This window comes from Gekko japonicus, unplaced genomic scaffold (assembly GCF_001447785.1).
Source record: "Gekko japonicus isolate JY-2015 unplaced genomic scaffold, Gekko_japonicus_V1.1 scaffold440, whole genome shotgun sequence".
NCBI classification, from domain to species: domain Eukaryota; kingdom Metazoa; phylum Chordata; class Lepidosauria; order Squamata; family Gekkonidae; genus Gekko; species Gekko japonicus.
In genome coordinates this window covers 80,263-88,640 of record NW_015177018.1, presented here as the reverse complement: position 1 = coordinate 88,640, position 8,378 = coordinate 80,263, and positions in this window count along the sequence as shown.

Below are 8,378 nucleotides of genomic sequence, written 5' to 3'. Positions count from 1 at the left end.
GGCTGTCTGACTGGAAGAGCCTCTGGTGGAAAGTGGGGGGAGGGGGGAGGGGGGAACCACCCGAAGGGCTCCCCCAGCGATCCCACCGGCGCAGAACGAATCCTTTGGAGTTGACTGTCAGGTGGAACAGAAGCTCGATGGGATGTGGTTGATTTTATTTTATTTTATTTGCATCATTTATGTAGCCGTCCTTTCTCACTGAGACCCAAGTTGGATCAGACAGGGTAAATCAATAGGGCAAGACACGGTTGGAATATTTTCATGCTGTCAACACTTCAACCACGACAGAGTTAAAACTGATGTTGTGTGTAAACAGGATGTTACCTACTCAAGCTGTAACCGATGGGATAGGAGCAGGCTGTGGAAATGAAGATCATGGCAAAATCTAGTCTAAGTAATTATATGGTGCTTTGAAGAGGCAGAGATTGCATCACAGGATAATCCTGTGGAGACAGTAACTACTGTACACATTAGCAGAAGCCACAGTTTCTTCACCGTTTTTCAAGCAGTCTTCCTGAATGAATCCCTTACATAAGCAACCCATGTTGGTTTAAAAAGCCCTCCTGAAGGATTCGGTTTTGCGCAGTGTGCGGAAGGCCAGCAGAATGGGAGCCTCCTAACCTTCTCGGGCAGGCCAGCCCAGGCCAGGCCAGGCCACAAGGCCGGGATCACGGCAGAGAGTGCACCTGCTGCAGGGGCGGTTGTAGCGGCAGGCCCTGCTCAGAGGATCCAGGCTGCCTGGCAGAGCAAAGGGGAAGAGAGGAGGGTCCAAGGCCAGGAAGGGCACACTTTTCCAGGTGGTTATTTACCCTCCGTGCCATCAAAAGCTTCAGCTGCCCGTTTGTACTCATTAAACCTCTATCAGTGGGGTAGGAAATCTTTCTCGAGGCCTCTTGGCAACTCTGCTCATTGTGGAAAGAAGGAGCGGGGAAGCTCTCCTCCTCACATAAAAACTTTCCTCCGGCTTCAGGGATGTATTTGCTTGGAAACTGTTGGGATTCTTAATTCAAGGTCGATGGCTGTATTGCAAGCGCAAGAGCCACCCTTAGTAAAAGGGAAATATCTTTACTATAAAAACAAAATAAAACGTGGGTATGGTACTTTGGATAAAAGAAATAAAATAAAGTTACATACTTGCAGTTACTCTCAGTAATATCTGCTAACAGCTACATCTTTCTATCTGTCTTGGCTTCTAGAAGAGAACTACCGCTTTTGGTTCACACAAAGGGCCATAAACTTGTGGATACATTAATGCTAGATCAAAGCATTTCCACAAACAAGATGTTAGTTGACCAGTACAAAGGTTACAGGTCACTTCATTAGGATAAACAACTCCCACAAACTTTCCCGCCGTTGAATACATTATGTAAGGTAACATCCTGTTTCCTAACAAACAACATTTAACTCTGTAATGACTGAAGTGTAAGCAGTTTGCAGTTCCAACAGAAACCTTGTTGCCGCAGCTCTGGGCCTCCCGGGCTGCCCTGAAACACGGCGGCCACTCTGTAGCGCTGGCTTATTCAGCCCTGTTTCTTCCAGGGCGGCAGTGGGACAAGGGTGGGCCTCCCCAAGTCATCTCCAGGAAATCAGGGAAGAGGATAGATGATTGCATTGCAGAGAAGCTACCGGGAGTCTTGTGGCATCTCGGAGAGGGAGGTAACTGCACTCCAGCGTGAGCTCTTCTGCACTGGCGCTTCATCAGTTGCACGGAGTGGCTCCCGAGGGCAGGAATGTTATCGAGGGCAGTGTTCCCCCTAAGCTGAGTTAGTGTGAGCTAGCTCACAGTTTTTTAGCCTCCAGCTCACGCATTTTTGTCTTAACTCAGGAAGGATGGCTCCAGAGCCAACTAAGTTATGCGGCAGCCGAGTTGCTCGCTCACAACTTTAGTGCCAGTAGCTCACAAAGTAGAATTTTTTGCTCACAAGACTCCACAGCTTAGAGGGAACATTGATCGAGGGTCCGCCTGTCTCACCGAGAAAGTCTGTGCGATCGGGATGATGAAACGTCTACTAGGCAGCGGAGCAGGACTGGGATCACGGAAGACTAGACAAGCATGCACGATTAGACACGACAGGGGACGCAAAGACAGCGCAGAAACAGTTTTCTGCACTGTCTTTGCCTGCAGGGAAAAAAAAGTACCTCCACCAGGGAGCCATGAAAGGCCAGAAGTGCAGGACGAAACCTCTGGAGCAGGTAAGATAGATCACAGTGTTACTGGGGTTGCTAACCACTGGGAGGGGGGGATGTCCTACACATTGAATAGAGACTTATTGTTGGGTATTACAAGTTGGAAAAACACTCCGTATATCATGGGGTTAAATGTTTGTTTATGTTACTCACAGGAAGTCACGTGTTTTTCTTGTAACCAATGTCCTTTAGCTGTAAATACCCGGGAATCTTCTCCCTGATCTAGGAATTTGATTGGGAGTAAAGTGTCAAGGTGTATTAGCATTTTATGGCTTCTCTTCCCGTCTTTGTTTGGTGTTCTGAAGTAGAAGGAGAGTAGCCATAATCTCTCTCTTCTACTTTTGTCTTTGTAGAGTAAGGATGTGGCCAATTATGCTCTGTTGTTATTTTCAGATAACAACAGAGCAGAATCTGCTACATCCTTACTGTACAAAAAAAGAGATCGTAATAACACTTATTGGTATGTTATTGACCTCCACGCCGTTGGGAGCTGCAGCGGCCGCCGACTAGGCCTCTGTTGAAGGGCCGGGCCTTTCGCTCTGCCTCCTGCACCTCCTCTTGGAGAGCCACCTGGAGCAGCCGTGGGATTGCCAGGGAGGTGCGCTCGGGGTCTTGGCCTTTCCCGGCAAGGGGGCTCCTCGGGGATTCCGACCCGGAAGGGCTTTTGGGCCTTCAACTTTGAGCCACGTGTTCTCGTCCCCTCCCCCGTCTTCTCTGGGGCTTACGTCCAGGCATTGCGCTGAGGGCCGGGGAGTTTCTGAAGGCTGCGATCCTAAGCATGCACAGCACAGGACGGGGCTGCACGTGTCATGGGCAATGTTCCCTCTGTGGAGTCTGGTGAGCAAAAAACTACTTTGTGAGCTATGGGCATTAAAGTTGTGAGCCAGCGCTTTGGCTCCTGCATACATTAGTTTGCTCTGGAGCCACTCTTCCTGAGTGAAGACAAAAATCTGTGAGCCGGAGACTAAATAATTGTGAGCTAGCTCACACTAACTCAGCTTAGAGGGAACACTGGTCATGGGTAGCCGTGTTGGCCTGTCTGTAGCAGTTGAAAAGAGCAAGAGTCCAGACGCAGTTTAAAGACTAAGAAACTACGTCACAAGGTGCTCCCTTCGGAGTGAGCCGTGACTCGCGGAAGCCCATACCCTGCCACAAATTTGGTTAGTCTCTAAGGTGCGTCTGGACGCTTGCTCCTGTCTTCAACTCACCCAGGCTAGAGCCAGGCCTAGTGTTTCAGGCTCAGGTTTCTGGCCAGAAAGGCACTCCGTGAGCCGCGGTACCGCCCCATAAGCAACAGGGACGCATTCTTAGGAGAGATGTTCCAAACCAGCTCCAAAAGGCTGACCCACAATACTGACCCATCCATCCGATCCCCATAGATCAGGGGGCCCAGGTCAGTCCTGCCTATGGATGGAAATGTTAGATCAGTGCTCCCTTTGGCCACTGCCGGGACTACCAATACAGGAGGGGTGGGTTTCACAAGCCCACTTCCCCAGAAGTTAAGCCGCAACCAGCAAATCTAGACGCCCCCCCCCCCCAATGTAAGGGCGGAGGGGAAGGGAGGCTAGAAGGCCGCGACGCTTTTTTGCAAAACTCTGAGCTATTCACATATCTTTTCTTCTTTATCCATGGCTGTCTTTGAGGAGACCGGTCCTGCAGCCGAGGAAGAAAAGTCGGGAAAGTCCCCGAGAACCACAGCAGCGCAATCCTAACTAAGCAGACTCGCACTTTCCCAAGACTCCCGTGGATTTGGAAAGGTGGGGTTCTTCTTAGAAGGGGCGCGGCGGATCTGCTGGCCTGTAAAGCGTGACGAGACACTTTGGGAGCAGCGCGCCTGGCCATCCCCACCCCCCTATAGGGGCCTGTCTTGGCTGTGTATCCCGCAGCTGGTCTGCAGCGCCACTCAGGGCACCCGGAGCTCTCAGAGGCCCTCACCGGGGAAATGGCTCTTGGCCGAGGTTAGAGACGCCGCCGATCCACACCGGGACGCTGAAGAGGGGGGCATGATAGACCTCTCCCGTCCCACTAGATGAAACAGGCCTGTGGAAACTGTCCGCGGATGTCTACGGCGTCGGCAGTGCTATCCCGCCCCTGGGGTCTTGGGGCGCGCAGTTTTAACAATATTGACCCTGTCGAAGCGGCCTGCTCAGGAGAAGAACAACCGGAGCCTCTCCGCGCAAGTCTGTCTTCGGCACCCGATCCCCGACGCCTGTGGGCGAGCAAGTCCCTCCCGTCGGTGTCAGCGGACTTCTGCCTGGCCAACTGAGGTCGCAGCCTGGCTCGGAAGGGAGCACCATTGGCTTCGCCTGCTCACCTCGAAGGAAAAGGACGACAGAGAAGCAAAACAGAGTCATACGTATAAAGCAGGCTATTGAAAAACAAAAACAAAAAAACCCCTCTCTTGAACCCTTTCAAGAGAGAAAGAGAGACGGACAGAGCGCCTGTTCTCCCGATGTGCGTGTCCATTCTGTCAATTGTGTTTGTTTCGCGGTGTCTTGGTATTACCAGGATTGCCAACAGGCCTGGAGGGAAATGCCCTGTTCCTTTTAACGAAGGCTTAGGAGGATGTTATTGACCTCCCTGCCTCGGAAAGTTTCAGCTGCACGTATTAAGCCTCTGTGAAAGGGACAGCACGGTTTTCTCCAGGCCTGTTGGCAACCTTAGCTAAACAGGACACCAACATTCAGTGACAACATTTGATTCGCTCAGACTTCCCCCAAAGGTCGGGCGGAAGTACTTTTCAGTAAACGGGGATCCCCAGCCGCTGCTAGAGTGGCGCTGCTTCCGGAAGCTCCCCGCCAGCTTCTTGGGTCGCCAGAGCTGCCCGGAAAAGGGGGGGGGGGGGGGATGGATAAGGGCCACGTGCCCCGGGCGCCTCGACCCCTCGGCCGGCCCTGCGGTGCGGTTAGCCAGAATCCTCGCTATTTTGTTTCAAGTTTCCATTTTTAGAAAGAGGGGAGGGCCTGTGTCCGCGCCAGCCGAGTCAGGTCTCCTCGAGAGTAAATCTCACTAGGACTTACTCCCAGGTATTGTGCACAGGGCTGCCGCCCAAGGACTATGAGAGGACCCTGCTTCAACAGCTGACTGCGAGGGAACGGGACCCTCCGCGACCAAAGTCCTGAGCGATGGGCGCGGCGACACGAGCTGAGGCTTCTTTGAGCCTTGAGCGGTGGTTTAAAGCATCGCTGTGTATGCTTAGACGGGGCGGTTCAGAGGATTTATTCTGGCCGCTCGGAGGGAGTAGAGTCAGCTGCCTTTCTGTTAGATGGTTTAGTATTTAATTTCTTAATTTCTTAATTCAGCAGAGTTTAGCAGAGTAAAAATGAGTCTGAGTCCATGGTAGTTTCAAAATATAAAAGTTTACTAACAACCTATCAAGGGTAGGGTAAACAGGAGGTAAAATAACAAAGAGCTTTATTTCTACATCCTCATGTCTAGATAGACTTCCTTACATGGCTAAAGTCTAATGGAGAGAGATGGAGACTGGAGCTTCTTCTTGCTCAGGGACAAAGAGCCATAAAATGCTAAATGGTAACACTCCATTCCCCAATCAGAACAACAAACTAGATCTGTATCTGGCGGGCTTTCTAACTCTCTAAGCAGATAGGATACAAACAAACATGTGATTCAGAACACAGCATTAACTCAGTAAATACTGAATAGAAGTGTTCTAACTTGTAACTTCCAACACTTTCCAATGGCAACTGCCCCAGACCCCTGCTGCAACCCATACGTTGCAACCCAACGTAGCAAGGCTAGGTCTATAACTGGACCACCGGCCTGGCAAGGAAGGATTTGGGACACACTCTCGGCGTTCACTGCTCCGATTTCTCCAGATCCACGAGGTCTCTTTCTTTAGGGACCAGATCACGGTGTCGATGAAACACGGAAAACCTTCCCTCAGCTAAAGGAAAACAGCTCTTTTAACCAGCGATCCTGCCGCTTCCTCGCCCGGTTGCCCGGAGTGCTCACGCACTTGGTAAGACCACGGCCGTCCCCTGCAGCATCGCATCCGCTGAAGACGCCTGAGTCCTGCTGTCTCCCACCGCAGACTTCAGGAGGTCACCATAAGTTTAGTCGTACAGGTCAGGACGCAGAGAGCATCCCTCTCCTTCCTGAGCTGATCTCTCCCAACCCCTTTGAAGCAGACTGCTATTCTCAGGGATGAGCTTCCTTCTTTCCGGCTTGTCACGGTTCTCTCACACGCACTCTGGCCGCGGTCGCACACACCAAATAATCCACTTTCAATGCGCTTTCCGACTGGATTTTGCCAGTTCACACAGTAAAATCCAGTTGGAAAGTGCTCTTAAAGTGGACGGGAAGTGGATTGTTCCGAGCGTGTGTGACCGCAGCCTCTCTCACACACACAGGCGAAGGAGCATCGCTCTCATTGTGGTCCTCTCGGGACCCCTTTGTCACCTTCAAGAGGGGGCTGCGCTGCTAGCCACGCTGACATGGAATCAGCAGCAGATGCCACGGAAGTCTGTACGATTTCCTAATCGCTTGGGAAGGAGGCGGCTTGATAGTTTGAGCTATATTTGATTCCCGATCTCCCTCCAAGAAACTGGGACAGGCAGGCCTAACCTCCACCTCGTTCCAGCTTTGGCCGAAGAATAGTGGCTGTCCCTGGGAGGGTCGCCCTGTGGATTCATTCTCAGGGCTGGGTGTTCGGGAGCCGGTGGCCGGGCGCTTCCAGCCGGCTGCCTTGACCGGTTTGCCGGCGTGTCGTTGGAAAGTCTCCTTCCACGTCTTAGCCCCCAACACAAGCAGCTGCACCTCACGCAGGCGGGAGGGAGAACGAGGACCGGGAGCCAGGGGTAGATCACTTAGGGAGAAACGTACAGGGGAAAACGTTTGGAAAGAGGGGAGGGGAGACTGAGAAAAGGGAGGCCAAGACGAAGACGTGTAGCCTGTCCCCACTCCCACCCCCACTTCCAGCACATATACTTGGGAATGTGTCCCCTCGAGTTCAGGGGCCCTCCCTCCCGAGTAAGCATCCCTATGACTGGACTCTGGGGGAAGTTCACTGGCTGGAGCCAAGAAGTCTGTCGGGGGCCTTCTCTGGCTCCTAAGCAATGGCCTTTAAAATGCCCGAGGTCTCCCTCCTTCTTCCTCCTCCCACCCCCTTGGGTTGCCACTGTCGTTTCCCTGATGGCAAGGAACAGGCGGAGATTCCCAAGGAAGAGTCCGCTTGTTTCCTAGACTTAGTCAGCTGAGGTCTGGGGGGGGGGGGGGCCCCGGATGCGCGGGGAAAGGCAAGAACTCCGCCCGAGTGTTCACCTTGGCGTCTCCCCGCGAAGAGATCCCAGGTGCTCCCTCAAAGGAAGCCCTGGCCATTGTGCTGATCCAGCTTCCAGCGCCAAGCGGCAAGCCATCCGATTCCAGGTTAGTCCTCTTCGGGCCGAGGACGCCACTTTCTGGCCTAAAGGGCCCTTCCCACCCGGGCAGTGGGTCCTGGCCTGCTTCCTTAGGCTGCCCGCGGGCCACTGCGTGAGAGAGAGCCGGCCGCCGCGGCCTCGTCCCCGACCCTGGAACCTGTCAGGAAACCAACCGGGCGTTTCTTTCCCATTCTGGACTCCCAGCGTTTCACCCGTCTGGAAAAGTTCAAGGGGGCAGAACAGACAGGCACCGTTCAGTGCCCTACCCACCGCTTCACGCCACACGCCTTTGGCGTGCCCAGCTTTTGTGATCGTGAAGGGAGTGAGGGGGACAGGGGGGGGGGAGTCTGCATTTCTGGCGATGGCTGTTGTGGCTACCATGGTGGCAACATCCGGAGCACGCCTTGTTCAGATGGGCCTGAAGCACTTCACGTGAAATCCCGATCCTGAGCATCAGAATCACTGCATCTGGCTGAGGCTTGGGGGCATGTCTGAACGTTTCCGCTCGAAAACAGCTTCCTGCAGGTAGAGAAATAGAGTCTAAGGAAGAAGAACGGGGTGAAACCATCACCACCACCCCCTTTTTATTAACACGCTGCCTTCCGGCCTACCGGGATTTGCATGCCAAAAAAAGAATTCAGCGTAGAGTTTTCCTTGTACTGTTGCCTTTCTACTTGCAGGACGTTTTACCCCGATGGGCTAACTGTGCAGGCCTAAACTGATGCCAAAAAGGAAACGAAATATGCTCTTCCCACAGGGTGCTCCTTCCGCGCCACTTAAAGCTTTCCCCCCTGGGATGCTGCAGCCTTATTG